General features: G+C 41.6%; 1 long non-coding RNA gene across 3 annotated transcripts; it reads right to left on the bottom strand.

Moving 5' to 3' along the window:
* Nucleotides 1–1,743: 1,743 nt before the first annotated feature.
* LOC109273829 (uncharacterized) lies at nucleotides 1,744–14,438 on the bottom strand. Of its 3 annotated transcripts, none has more exons than XR_002083302.2 (4): nucleotides 14,305–14,438; nucleotides 9,633–9,695; nucleotides 7,220–7,309; nucleotides 1,744–1,847 (listed from the first exon to the last, which is right to left on the bottom strand). It is a non-coding gene; the product is annotated as an uncharacterized LOC109273829 (long non-coding RNA). The 3 variants fall into 3 exon arrangements; XR_002083301.2 differs by lacking the exon at nucleotides 1,744–1,847 and adding an exon at nucleotides 2,359–2,495; XR_002083303.2 differs by lacking the exon at nucleotides 1,744–1,847 and adding an exon at nucleotides 7,015–7,118.
* Between the last annotated feature and the right edge of the window lie 991 nt (nucleotides 14,439–15,429).

Genomic DNA, 15,429 nt, shown 5'->3' with positions numbered 1-15,429 from the left:
CAACTGTGTTTTCCTAGCAGAGGCATCCCTAATAGTGCTATACAATCACTATTAGACCAAGCCTCAGAGAGGAGTGTCAGGAAAATTAAAACGGACAGGCACCTCTTTAAGCCACTTGGTGCAATTTAGTTGGGCTTAATAGGGTCTTTCTTTGGGAGTCTGAATAGAAGCATAAGCAATTCCACCCAGATTTTCAGATCTTAACTTGTGTTAGAAATGTCAGCTGCTTTTGATCATGTTAATGATGGGGTCCTCTAATTGGACTTGTATATAAGGCTGGGCTCCTACAAGATATTGTCTTCCTTCTTTACGCACTTAACTGTTTCCCTGCTTTCATTTCAGTGTCAACAAATGTGCATCTGGTAACAAGCCACCGAACGATGAGATTCCTCAAGTCGCTATTCCGTGCACATCTTTTCAGCCATGCGTCTTCAGTTGCTCTGAATGTCTCCACATCCATTTTTAGGCATCATGTATGTTAGCCCTGTTGTATCCAGTTTTGTCACTCTATTTTCGAACAACTACAAAAGAGACCTTGCCTTTATAAAAATTATGAATGGAAAAACTTATTTTCCATCTTAATAGAAGAGCAAACTTTTGAATTTTATCATCAGATGCCGCCTCTGTTTTAAATGCTTCGGCCAACAATGAGTTTCACTTTTATTGCATTGTCTATTCCATTTTTGAAGACAGTTTAGGGTGCATATCCAGACTGTGAAGCTTTCCATAGCAACAAGATACAAGAAAGGATGTGGCTTTCTTTTGCATTTTCTAGGATAAACGCCTATGAGCTACTTTGATTTTTGCCTTTTAAATGCATTTCCATCGCATTCGCAGAGAGAACAAATCCCAAAATTTATTGCACGTCTCTCAAAACGAACTGAGTAAATTCTATTTTGTAACTACAACTTTAATTGTGACCTCTGCTAGATGCCGAATTTCAGGGAAGCAAAATTCTTGCACTGTGCACTTACATGACATACGAAATGATTTACTTCATGTATAATCCAGGGAATGGAGAAGTTAGACATGCTTAAGGAAGCCGATCTCTCTCCCTTGCCCTTGCCCTCTCCTTCTGTCTACCCCCCAACACACACAGCTGTGTGATCTCCAGGATCTGAATCATGGCTGGGATTTAGTGAAGGAGGGAGCGAGGTAGAGTGTGTTTGTCTGTTGGGGAACAGGGTGGTCATTGTTGGTGGTGTTTAGCTTTGGGAGAAAGTTCACAAGTTCTAAAATCTTGGACCTCACTGTTTTGTTTTCCCTACCTCACTAGGCATTTTATCTCCTATGAGCTGGGAAGCCTGGCCAACTGCAGTAAAGGTGCCTGATGACTAATTTAACATTTTCCAAAGCTGCAAAATCACTGATCTACCAGTGGGAGACTCCTGGGCTCAACAGTGTGGCCAAGAAATCCAGCCTCAACATCCACGTAACCTGGTGTTCTTTTGGAGAATAGTTCCTGCAGAGCAGTGCCTGGATAATGATATTTAAAAAATGAATCATTGCATTTGTGACCAAGGGGATGGGGAAGAATAAGGCATAATTTTTAATATTTGTGAATAAAAGAACTTTTGCTATTCAAATGGAAGGAGCTAATAATAGTGGTACAGGATGATGACTTGGAAACCTGGCACCAAATTTCTCTGTTTGCAGAAATGCATGCCTTACACAATCCCTGTTTATACAGTTCTAGTTTACTTTAGCAAAGGTACCTGTTACATATTTGTTGATGTTCTCTTACCTTGTGTTGTTGATGCTGTTTTGTTTTTACATTAAGAACTCCTGAGGTACAGGGTTCTGTTTCATGTTTCTCATGAAATGCCTATTTACTTAAATATGAAAGTCTGTGAAGAAAGAAAGAAACGGCATGGAAACACACACAATAGAGGAGCAAAATTTGCCATGTATCAAAATATTATATGTTCCTGACTGGTTTTTAATTGTTTTCATGAAAAACTGATTGGATACAAGGGAATAATTGTGACGTGTGTATAAGGCATGATGAATTACACTAAAATTGAGGACCATGAAACCACCACCCAGGATAAGGAATAGAGTGCCCCCCCCATGCCCACCCTTTTGAGGGGGCCTATGTGCCGCTCCATAATGTTGTGGGGCTTCTCCCTGGAGAAAACCACTACTCTGAATTTTGGTTTATCATCCCCTTGTTTTGCTTTGTAGTCTGGCATATATGTTGATATCTTCAAACAATGCATAGTTTAGTCTTGAATGTGTTGAGTTGATATAAATGGAATTGCTGAATTCTTCTGAAACTTGATTTTTCTTTTCACTCAGTATTATTTCCCGAGATGTATCCAACGTGATGTGTATTTTATTCTTTTTCACTGCTGTATGGTAATTTTACATCATTTATTTTTAAAGAAAATGTAAGGAGGAAAGTTGGCTATAAGCATACATCTTCAGTATTTGTTGTTTAAGAGAACTTCTATCTTCATTTCCATTTTAGTGTTTGGTTCAGCTTTATACTTCCTCTAGAGAAGAAGAATGATATACTGGGTTTTAAATTTTTTTCTAATGTTTTTCATTTATTTTGAGGGGCAGGGAGGGGCAGAGAGAAGGAGAGAGAATACCAAGTAGGCTCCATGCTCTCAGCACAGAGCCCAAGGCAGGGCTTGATCTCACCAACTGTGAGACCACAACCTGAGTGGAAATCGAGTCAGACACTTAACCAACTGAGCCACCCAGGTGCCCCAGAATGATACATTGTTTCTTAGCGCTCAAAGGAAACTAGAGATTCTTTTGCTCAACCTTACATAAGGTACCTGAAACTGCCCCCCAACCCCACTCCCGGTAAACAAAGGGATCCATCTAAGGTTACAGAACAGTCAGGTCTTTGGGCATCTAGCTCTCACCTCCTCAAAAGAAAGAAGGGTTCACCCTCTTGCCCTTCTCTTGTACCTTCTCTTTTCTTCAGGAATAATTCATCAAGATACTAAAAAAGAGACTGTGTCCAGACTCACTTCAAAGTGACCACAGGTCTTGATTTTTAGAAAAAAAATACAAGGACTTGATTTTATAATGTATGTGGATACTCTTAAGTACTTGTTCTGTTTTCTGTCATCTAGAAAACAAGCTCTTGGTGGACTGCAAAATTTTCTTTTCCCATTTTAGCAAAAGAAACTATTGAGAAAAGTAAGTTAAAAAAAAAAAAACTTTGTAGCTCTCAAACTTTAGTATGTGCAAGAATCTTCTAGAAATTTAAATTCTGAGGCCACACTCAGAAACACTGATACAGAAGGACTACAGAAGGGTCCAGGAATCTTTGCTTTAACAAGCACCCAGATGATCAACCCAGTCATCTAGTAACCTTGAGAAAATATACAAAGAAAGTGAGGTTGTGCGCTGTATTGGATGAGTTTACCAAGAATACTCTTGGTTCCCATGAACAGAATTAAAAAAAAAATACAGAGGAGGAAAAGTGGAAATAATAGGAGCAATTAGAAGCTGGATTTCAGGAAATTTATGCAGGGAGGATGGAGAAGAGCAAGAGTGTAAAATCTATTATTTTCTTTTCTTGAATTGAGGTATAATTGACATAAACATCACATTAGTTTCGTGCATACTATGTAACGATTCGATATTTGTATACAGTATGAAATAATCACCACAATAATTCGAGTGAACACTCATAATCACACACGGTTAGGAAATTTTTTCCTGTGATAAGAAATTTTGAGATCTACTCTCTTAGCAACTTTCAAGTTATGCAATAGAGTATTATTAATTATAGTACACATGCTGTACATGACATCCCCACAACTTATTTATTTTAGAAGTGGAAATCTGGCTTTTTTGACCACCTTCACCCATGTTGCCCACCCCCCACACCACTGCCTCTAGCAACCACCAATCTATACTTACGAGCTCATTTTATTTTTTTGGTTCCACATATAAGGGAGATCATGTGGTATTTGTCTATCTTGTTTCACTGAGCTTAATGACCTCAAATTCCATCCATGTCTTTGCAAATGGCAAGATTTCCTTCTTTTGTGCAGCTGAGTAACATTTCATTTTATACATACCACATTTTCTTTATCCATTTATCTGTTGGTGGTGGACACTTAGGCTATTTCCGTGTCTTGGTTCTTATAAAGAATGCTCCAGGGTGGGAGTGGGGGGTGGGGGGAAACTCCTGCAAGTCAGCAGCGTAGGAAGATCCTGAACTCACGGCCTTCTACGGACTCACCAAATCTATAGCTACAGCTCTGAAAAGGATCTGAAAACTAGATGAATTGCTTCTCCACAACAAAGGATAAAAAGACCATGTCCAGATGGGTAGGAGAGGCAGAGAGACATGGTCTCATCAACACCCCGGCCCCAGAGTGGCAACCCACAACAGCAAAGGATCTCATCAGGCACCCCCACCCCTGGGATCTACATTGGAGACATGAGCGCCCAAAATGTCTGGCTTGGAGAACCAATGGGACTAATGTCCAAAGGACCCAAAATGTAGTAGAAAACGAAGATTCCCCTTTTACTTTTTAATTTTTTTTTAAGTTTCTTTATTTATTTTGAGAGAGAGAGAGAGGCAGGAGGGGCAGGTGGGCAGAAAGAGAGGGAGAGAGAATCCCAGCTAGGCTCCTCACTGTCAATATGGAGCCCGATTTGGGCCTGGGACTTACAACAGTGAGATCATGACCTGAGCTGAATTCAAGAGTTAATGCTTAACCAACTGAGCCACCCAGGCATCCCTAAGATTCACCCTTTAAAGGGCTCAAGTGACATCTCACTTACCTTGAGACCCAGTGAAAAAACAGCAGTTGGAAAAGAACCTAGACTATATGTAGAAGGCATTGGATGGATTGATGATGTACTGATATGGGGATGTGTTTTGTTTTGTCATGTTTTTCTAAGTAGAATAGCTTGCTTTCTTAGAACTTACCTTTAAAAACAAATTGAATTATAATAATAGTAACTTTATCTGCTTATTTTTTCTGTTATAAAATGCTTTCACATTATTACAATCTATGAAACTTACTCTATGCCCAGTCTACATTCTCTTTTACAGAAGAGCAAATTGAGACTCAGTGGAGTTCATCAGAACTTTCAGTTAGTTAAATACTATACATTTTTAAATTTATATTTAAAATTAAAAATTTTTTAAGCTACACTTTTAGAAATTAAGCATTGTCTCTAATCTGCTTTTACGAGTAATGTTTGAAATCTCTGAGCAATACTTCTTAAAAACTTTTTTACGTTTATTTATTTTTTTGAGAGAGAGAGAGAGAGAGAGCTAGCCAGGGAGGGGCAGAGAGAGAGAAGGAGAGAGAAATCCCAAGCAGGTTCAGTGCTGTCAGCACAGACCTGGACGTGGGGTTCGAAGTCACAAAATGTGAGATCATGACCTGAGCCGAAACCAAGAGTCAGATGCTTAACTGACTGAGCCACCCAGGTGCCCCTATGCAATATTTTTTAAAAATCGTGTTAAAGCTAAAAAAAAAATGTACACAGATCTACCTTTTTCATTGTTTTAGGACAAACATTAAGATTCTAATGTGTGGTTTTTTTTCTCTAATTCCTGCGTTTTTAATTTGTTTTAGCTTTGGTTTAGTTTTGGAAAATAATACCTTCCCCTGTATATTCTCAAATGATGGTTTGATGGACAAAACTACCTTTTTTCAGTAAATTATTAGAGCATTATTTTCTTTATGAAGCAGGACACACTACTTACTTTTAGACAAGAAATTATACATCCTAGTTTCAACTGATAGCATTTACGTTTTTATTTTTTTAATGGTTACTTATTTTGAGAGAGAGAGAGTGAGAGAGCATGTGAGTGGGGCAGGGCCAGACAGAGAAGGAGAGAGAATCCCTAGCAAGCTCCACACTCAGCTCAGAACCCCATGTGGGGCTCGAACTTACAACTGTGAGATCACGACCTGAGCCGAAATCAAGAGTCAGACACTTAACTGACTGAGCCACCCAGGCGCCCCACATTTATGCTTCTATTCATGTTCCTCTTTCCAACCTCTTTCCAGCCTAATTTACAGAGGAATAAAATTCCTGATGACCTCTCCAAGAAGGCTCAGATTCACCAGGTGACACTAACCCCCAAGGTCAAGAGGAGGTGCACAGTCCAGACTGGGTCGCTGATGGACTGGTCAAAAAGATCCTAAGTGAAAAGTGGCACTGCCACTGCTAGGTCAGAAGCACTGAGAAAGATGTGATGTCCTGCATGGGGCCCTTCTGTTCTGTCCCCAAACAATGCAGAGAAACTGCCCCCAATCAAAGCAAGTGGTTTCGGAGGCCAGCAGGTTTGGCCAGCTCAGCTTTGAAATGGCAACTTGATCCCATCAGAAGCAACCATGGCACCCCCCACCCAGCTTTCCAACAGTGGGGACTCTCAGCCAGGAAAATGTGGTCTGCCTCATCTTTCTACAGTACAGCCACCATCGCTGGTCCTGCAGGATTCGATCTGGGGGTGTTTACATGCTTGAGCCAACAACCCTGGACATCACAGACCCCCTTTTCCACGTGAAGAGAAATGGGTGAAACTTGGCAAGAGGAAACAAGGTAAGGCCTTTGTCTGTAGGCAGAAAATAGATGCTTTCTTTGTCTAAATACACACTCCTCTTCCTAAATGGGCTGCTGAAGAGAACTTTAAGTACAGTGATGATGTCAATAACAGGTGAATGATTTGTCTACATAAACGTAAAACCGGAACTGATCACATAGTAAACTGGATAAGAAAGCCAAATACTCAGAGGCAGAAGAGACAGCTGTGTGGATAGCGTGATGTTAGAAGAAGTGAAAGACTGAACTGACTGGGTGATCCAGTCTGTTAAGCATCCGGCTCAGGTCATGATCTGACCGTTCCTGAGTTTGAGCCCTGCTATCAACACAGAGCCCACTTTGGATCCTCTGTCCCCCTCTCTGCCCCAACCCTGCTCGTTTTGTCTCTTTCTCTCTCTCTCAAATAAATCAATAAAAACTTTTTAAAAAGAGAGAGAAATTGAAAGAAAATCTAATTCCAAAATGCTTACTCAAGGTGCCACCGCGGTATCTGAAATTCACACCAGCAGACAAATCACAACTTTGTAATAATGAAGTATATCTCTAAGTGTGTTCTCCAGGGAGCATTAATAGTCGTTATACTACGAAAAAAAATGCACACAGACAGATATTTTCACTAATGTTCATAAATGTGGGAAAATCCCAGGTTTAAACGAACAGCTGTCTTTACTGTAGAACTTACCCGGCCTTGGAAAAACTACAAAGTCTTATGAATCTCCAATAACGGGCATAAATGGGTAGTTTTTCCAAATGTGATTGGCCATAGGACACCCTTTAAAAAAAAAACAAAAAAAACCCAATGTACCTTATTAAACTTTCAGGTTTTTCTAAGACGAGAAAATGCATCTTTCCCAGATGATCCATAAGAGTATGCAAATGTCCTAGCAAGATGGACAACTCATGAACTCATTATCATTCATGAATACTTGAGCATGGCTCCCTACCTCCCCGCCCCCAACCACATCCAACTCAGGAGCTCCAGAGAACAGAAACCTGCAGCAACAAGGGATTTATGTTTGGGCGTGAAGGAAAGAGAATGAGTGTTACCTAGAGGGGGCTGGCAGGGGTGAGGGCTAGTGTCTGGCAGGTGGACTTAGGTGCAGCACACTAAGAGTTACTACTACCCCTCTCCCAGTGAGGCCAGGGTGCACGATGTGGAGTCCAGACAAGGTGGGAGAATCTCCAAACAGACCAGAATGGAAGCGAGCAGGGAAAATGGAGAGAGACATTACAGCGACATTTTGTTCGTGGAAATCCTTTGGTTCGGACTACCTTTACCAAGAGAAAAAGGTCACGATTTCAATTTTCAGTGGCAGCCAGCCATGATAGCCACCCCTGTTTCAAAGTCTTCCAAATGGAATTCTTTCTGCACTCAAACATAAGGGGCACAGTGGCACTGTGCAAAATGGCGGAGGCCTCCAGCGACACAAAGTTAATGCCCAACATGCAATAATATACCGGGACCCTCCAACACTGCGAACGCCAGACGCATTTGAACGCCTCCTTTCTTTTACGGAAAATGGGTTCATGTCACTCTCTTGTTAAGTTTATTTATTTATTTATTTTGGGAGAGAGAGTGCGTGAGAGGGGAAGGGGGAGAGGGAGAGGGAGAGGGAGAGGGAGAGAGAGAGAGAGAGAGAGAGAATCCCAAGCAGGCTCTGAGCAGGGCTCGATCTGAGGAATCATGAGGTCATGCACGACCTGAGCGGAAATCAAGAGTCTGACCCTCAACTGACAGAGCCTCCCGGGCATCCCCCCATTTCATGTTTTGAAAAATCATTGCTCAAAATCACACACTGTTTGTACGGTTTCACTCATATGTAGAATTTAAGAAACAAAATAAAGGAACAAAGCGGGGAGAAAAGGAGACAAATCAGGAAACAGACGCTTAACTAGAGAGAACACACTGATGGTTACCAGAGGGGAGGTGGGTGGGGGGATGGGTGAAGTAGGTGAGGTACCTAAGTACCTAAGGAGTACATCCGCGACCAGCAACCTGATGGTGTATGGAAGTGTTGAATCACTATATTGTACACCTGAGACAAATACAACACTGTATCCTAACTACACTGGAATTAAATTTTTTAAAAAGAGATATAGAAAAAACAAAAAAACAAAAAAACAAGGGCATTGGTTAAAAGTGTGTATCTGGAATAGTTAGGAAAAAAAAAACCCAATTTTTAATTCTGTATTTTGTATGTATTCTTGTGCTGAGAGTTTTAGATTCAGCTCCTAGGGATGTTACTTTCTACTACAGGAGATATTGATTTCTACTGAAAAGTGAAGTTTCAGTCAAGGCTTTTGAATTCATACATAAACACCATTCTTATTTTAAAATTAAAGTGCTCAAACATTTCAAATGATTGGGGATTCGGCGGAACCTAAGAGCAACTTTTGTGCGTTGCCTCTCATTAGAGCTGAATATAGTTCGAAGGTGGTGACAGGCGCTCTATTTTGGGAGATGAGCATATCATGTCAGGACCATAATTCAAGGAAGACATGATACATGGGTGGACTGTTACTTTGAACGGTATCGTTTTCCAGCTGAAGGAAAAAGGTGTCTTGCCATAGCAAGAGGGTTTTATCTCCTCCTTCCCACTTAAAGTCATGTTTTCCACCTTAATCCTCACATTCAATGAAATATTTTTTAAGTGATTTTATTTATTTTGAGAGAGAGAGAGAGAGAGAGAGAGAGAGAGAGAGTGTGTGTGTGTGTGTGTGTGTGTGTCTGTGAGGGGGAGGGGCAGGGAGAGAGGGAGAGAGAGAATCCAAGCTGTCAGCACAGAACGCGACGAGGGGCTTGATCCCACGAACTGTAAGACGGTGACCTGAGTCAAAATCAAGAGTCAGACACTTAACCGACTGAGCCACTCACATGCCCCCTCAATGTAATATTTTCTTGTGAGGTTTCTGCTGCCCGTCAAAGGGCACAATCTGCCTATTATGTGATGTGCTAAGATGTTTGTACTTTATCAACTGTTAATTAGAGTGACAGCCTAGCAAGCTTTTTCTTTTTTTAAATGTAGCACAGCTCTTGGTGTCTAGGCTTAGGTTAAAAGTGCAGCCTGACATAACCACTCTCCTTTTACACTTACCCCACGTTCCCCGAATGCTGACAGAAATATTTTCTGTGCTGATAAGTCAGACTGTCCTGTTATCTGAAAGAGGAAAGAAGGCAAGCAAAAAAAATTTAGGGAAATAAACATTCCCATGACTTTCACCCATGCCAGAAGGAAAGTAATAATCCCACCTCTGAGGAGTCTAAGTGATATTTTATTCCTACAGGATTTATTTTAAAATACTGAGTTTGCCCCATGTTAAAAAATATGATGTTGTTTTCTATTGCCATAATCAGTGACGTAACAGTAGCTTGTCCTTTTAAATAAATCCCTGATTAATTTCAAAACCTGTATTTTCCACCTTTTTTCCTCTTTACTTTTCTGTCTATCCCCAACCTATTACAAAGTCACCTTCATGTAAGGCTGGTTTAGAATCATGAATCTGAGCCACAGGAATGACTCAGGGCGGGTACATCTGCAAAGTCAGGTGTGAGCAATGAAGACCCAGAATAGGTTTTCATGCAATTCGCAGGCAAGAAACAAATCCCGGATGAGGCAAAGGGACTTCTATCCATTCTGCTGATCAAATGGAGGAATTGTACGGCACATTCTCAATAGCACACAGCTGCTTTTTTACATAATTTTTTTTTACATTTATTTATTTTTTGAGAGACACAGAGAGACAGAGCTCAAGCTGGGGAGGGGCAGAGAGAGAAGGAGACACAGAATCCGAAGCAGGCTTCAGGCTCCGAGCTGTCAGCACAGAGCCCGACGCAGAGCTCGAATCCACGAACTATGAGATCATGACCTGAGCTAAAGTCGGACGCTTAACAGACTGAACCCCCTTTTTTTCATTGGCCCCAGGGCTCTTAGTTAGTTATCAAGTTTCTTTCTGTTTAATGACTGGGTCTAGTAGGGAGAGGCTGAGCAGAAGGGAGATGGAACCCATCCCATCGTGGGACACCATGGAGTTGACCAAGGTCCAGCATGACCTATGACCTGCCTTGGAACTGAGTCCTTCTGGGTGCCTGTCCAAGCTCGGGCTCTCCGGATCTGCCCGTCCTACTTCTAGCAGGGAAGCCAGTGAGGCCAGAATGGCTGCCATCAACTTAGCATCCTCCCCACATAACGACCTCACCCCGCACCACACCGATAAAAAGGGGGTCTTTGTGAGAAGTGTCACAGTGTGTTACCAGGAAAAGCTTCAGATCTTTAAGAAGAGGAGTGAGCCTCTTCACCCCAAATCTGCCGAGTACAGAACCGTCTTTCTCACAAATACAGAATTTGCATGTTTTGAACATTATAGGATTTTGAGTATTAATGTTAAAATAGCCTTCTCAATATATACCTAGTGTGGACATTATTCCTTGGGGAATTATAATCCTTTATTACAAGGCTGAGGCCAAGTCAAGTTTACTCATGTGTTGTGGAATTTAACTAGCATCCTGTGTGCTTAATTCTATTGTGAAAGAACTTTTATAAGTCACTTCTACCTTATCTGCTATGTCTCGGAGAAGGAGTGTCATTAGTTAATTTTCAAGACAAGCTAAATTTGGCAAACCTGTGTTAAGAAATATGGCGTTTGCTGTCAGTTTGCAACCCTGATTTATAACAGTAATACTTTCCCTACTCTTTGGAATCCTGCATCCAGGCTACGGTGTGGTGAAGGTACCTGAAATATTGAAATATTGGATGCCTAGGTATAGAAGAGTGGCTGCCCCTGGGGCGGGGGGGGGGGGGGGGGGTGGGGGGTGGGGGTGAAAGCAGAGGGTAATTGAGACCAGAGAGGAGTATGCACTGGGCATCTATGGTATTGGTAATGTTGAGTGCTGGGTTCATAGATGTTTATTACAAGGCTTTATAACTTCCATAAGGTTTATTGAATATGTTCTTCTCTATCAATTAAAAATGTCATGTGCCTGATATTCTAACAGGACTCTTAAAGCTTCCACACATTTATGCACCTTAGGTTAAAAAAGATAGTTCTGTATTAAAACGACCACATCATCCTCACATCCTATTACCATGTAAACATCAGAATAATGAAATGCTCTATTTTAAGGGAATTTAAGAAAAAGAATGCCAAGATCAAATATAGATGTTTTCCTATTACATCTGTTACTATTAACACATTCTAACCTTAATCTCACACATATGCCATGATTGTAGAGTGCTTTCTGACTCACTCACTCTGTTTCTCTGAAGTTAAAACCTTTCTCTGGGACTTTAGATTGTTTGAGTTAAAAGCCCTTTCGAGTTTGCTTATTTCTCTGCGGTCGGTGACTTTTTAAAATCCCAGTGAATGTCCTTTGCCTCTTTCCGAGAGAAGAGAGTTGGATACTAGATTGTTTTTAAGATCTTCTTCTGGCTCTAAAAATCTGATCCTGTGACAATCCAGGAACGTGTTAGGTTGCCTTTCCAGCTTCCCTGTTCTCAGAGCATCTGGTTCCTTCTTAGGACAATTAAAGAAAAAGAAGCATGGAATTAGGAATTATTTTGCTCCCTGACTTCACTTCACACACACACACACACACACACACACACACACACACACAGAATATGTATGGGGAGCCTGGCCTCACAGTCTTCAGCTCCAGTCTAATGTTGCTTTTGCTGATGTGTGCCACAGACTCCTTCCCTTGTCCAGGTAACAACAGCTAACATTTCTTGATCCCTTTGCTATGTCCTGTGCTAAGCACTTAACTTGGATTACTGGGTCGTTAGTTCTTAGCATTTGGGTTTTGGGGTCAGCTGGTCCTAGATTGACATCTCAGGTCAGCCCTTTATCAGCTATGAGACCTTGAGCAAAAAGAATTCACATGTGTTAGCCTCAGTTTCCACATCTGTAAAATGGGGATTACGTAAATATAAAATCTTAAAAGTGTTTACAAAGGGCTACGAGAATAGAGAGGCTGGCACACGGACCGCCATAAATGTCGACGTTGTTTTTGCTATTTTTGTTATTGTTAGTGTTATTTTTGTTACTATTAACATTATTGCCAGTGAAAAATACTGCCAGACCACTACTCCTGAACCCTTGCTCCTAGGCTCCTCACTGGTGACTCTGACGCTTGATTTTCTTACGTCCAGCCTGGGTGTCAGATCCCTTCTGACCTGTTGGACCCTGGGCTTCTCACATGGGGGATTCCCCAGAGGGCTGTACCCTGAGGCCCATCTACACTTTCACACTGTTTCCTTTGTTCCATTTGCTGTGTCTGACTTCTCTGTACTTAAAGCCTCCTTATGCCACCTGCCTAGCAAAGCCCCCCAATATTGTTCTCGAGACTCCAGATAAGACACTCTCATAGCCCTAATGCTTATGGGGACTTCATACAAACCTATGGAGGTACAGGATCTCTGCCATCCTCAACACGCAGATTCCATCTCTGGTCCCAAGATTGCCCCTACAGCTCCCATCATCTCCCAGCCAGATAAGGCACATATCAAACCCGCAAAGTCACCTGGCCGTGGCCAGCTACAAGAGAGGCTGCAAAGAGTACCTCTAACAGGGTGGCTATGGGGGCGCTGGGTGACTTCGGGGTTTCGGCTCAGGTCACGATCTCACGGTTCATGCACCGGCAGTGTGGAGCCTGCTTGGGATTTTCTCTCTCTCCCTCTCCCCCACTTGCACTGTCTCTGTCTCTCTCAAAATAAAGAAATAAAGTTAAACAAAAACAAAAACAGGGTGGCCACGAACGCTGCTGAATTATTAGGGTGAAAGAAAGTCAGAACGGATCTTCAGGACAGCCAGCAAGCTGCCAGAGAGAGGTATTAGGATTTTCGTTTTATAGAGGGCACCACAACTAAGGGAAATTAAGAGGTTGCACAGTAAGAAAGACAAGGAGCCAGGAACTGAAGTCAGGCCTTTCAGACTCTGGAGCTACGTCTGAAGGTACTTGTCACTGGTGCCTCCCCACCACACTGTTCACTGAGAGCATAGCTGCTTCCAGCACTCTCTGACAGGCGATTTGTCCCCGATTTCCCGCCATATTCTACCTGAAGATTGAAGCAAACTCTTCTCTTCAGTTATTTTAGGGTAGTTATATGCCCTACTGTGTTTTCAGACATCCCAGTATATTGTCACTTCTGTCAATATTTACTAAGTGACACAATCTGGCCAACAACTCACACAGAAGAATTCAAGGACTAAAGTTGCAAAGGTTGTCTTCCCATAGTACAAAATATATCAAACCATGATTTCAACAAGGCTTCTGAATAGCAATTTAAACTAATTCCATAGCAAAAAAAAAAAAAAAAAAAAATCGCACAATCAAAAAAGATCCTGAAACGAAAACAAAGAAATTCTTCATCTTATGTAAAGGAAAAGAAGTCGAATTATTTGAATCATAAATTCAAGCCATCTCTTTAACATTTGCTTCAAGTCCACATTGTTTTGTTTTTCAAGACTGAGACAACTACTATTTGGTATTCTTCACAGACACGCATGCCTGGACTTACAGTTAATGAATAGCTTCCTGCTGGGTTTTTTGGATTTAATTTCATTCTGTTCAACTTAGCTCTCAACACCGTATTTATTAGAGATCAATAATCACATTATTGTGTGCTAACAGATGCCTCTAACACTTAAATAATTCTCTCAAGGATTTGGGAAGCCATAATGGAAGCCATCTAATATTAGTCATTAATACTAGCTGGCTAAGGGAGAGTGGCTTTTTAATTTGCATACAGAACCGCCCAATTCTCTTACCGGGACAAACACTATATTAATCAGGGTCGACTATCTTCTGTAACAAATGATCCCCACATCTCCATGGCTTAGTACACTTTTCACTGGAGAAAAAATGGAGGATGCCGGGTGGGTGGGGGTTTTTTCCAGGGGCTGCTTCTGGTTGCCACTTCCACTACATCCCATTGGCTGGCACCCAGTGGCAAGACCTCCCCTAACCGCAAAGGAGGCTGGGAAATGTAGTATAGCTACCTGCCCAGGAGAAGGAGGACATGACTTTAGTGAGCACCTAGCCACTGAATAAAATTGAGTCTGTCATAAACACCAAAAGAAATTGTTAGGTAAGAGGAAAAAAAAAAAAAAAGGAAATTCAATTTAAAAGGGTTTTTTTTTGGGGGGGGGGGGGGGGGTACCTCGGTGGCCCAGTCAGTTAAGCATCGACTTCGGCTTAGGTCATGGTCTCATGGTTTGTAAGTTCGAGGCCTGTGTCAGGCTCTGTGCTGACAGCTCAGAGCCTGGAGCCTGCTTCGGATTCTGTGTCTCCCTCTCTCCCTGCCCCTCCCCTACTGACGCTCTGTGTGTGTCTCTAAATAAATAAATAAATAAATGATTTTTTTGAAATTAATGACGATAAAATTGAACCTTATGACCTTTTATTTATAGTAGCAAATCTAGTGAGAGTAACAGGTGTTCTAAATTCACGTCATCTTTTTACAAGTTACTTACAAACAGCTGTCTCAGGGTCAAAATTTTTTATTATGGGAAAATACTCACAACGTGAAATTTAACATCTTTAAGTGTGCGGTTCAACAGCATTAAGTAGGCTCACACTGTTGGTCTACTGTCACCACGCTCCACCTCCATTTTTTTCAGCTTCCCAAACCGAAACTCTGTACCCATTAAACACGAACTCCTCCTTGCCCCTCCCTCCAGCCTCGGAGAACCACCATTCTACATTCTGTCTTCATGAATTTGACCGCTGGAAGTGAAAGCAACCAATATTTGTCCTTTAGCGTCTGACTTATTTCACGTAGCATAACGTCTTCAACGTTCCACTGGATGCACAGAGCACATTTTGTTTATGCATTCATCCACCAATGGACACTTGGGTCGAATCGCCACCTTTTGACTATTGTGAATAATAGT

This window comes from Panthera pardus, unplaced genomic scaffold (assembly GCF_024362965.1).
Source record: "Panthera pardus isolate Hobbes unplaced genomic scaffold, ASM2436296v1 HiC_scaffold_6, whole genome shotgun sequence".
Lineage (NCBI taxonomy): Eukaryota > Metazoa > Chordata > Mammalia > Carnivora > Felidae > Panthera > Panthera pardus.
Note: the sequence above shows the minus strand (reverse complement) of the source record. Positions and strands in the feature narration are given on the sequence as shown.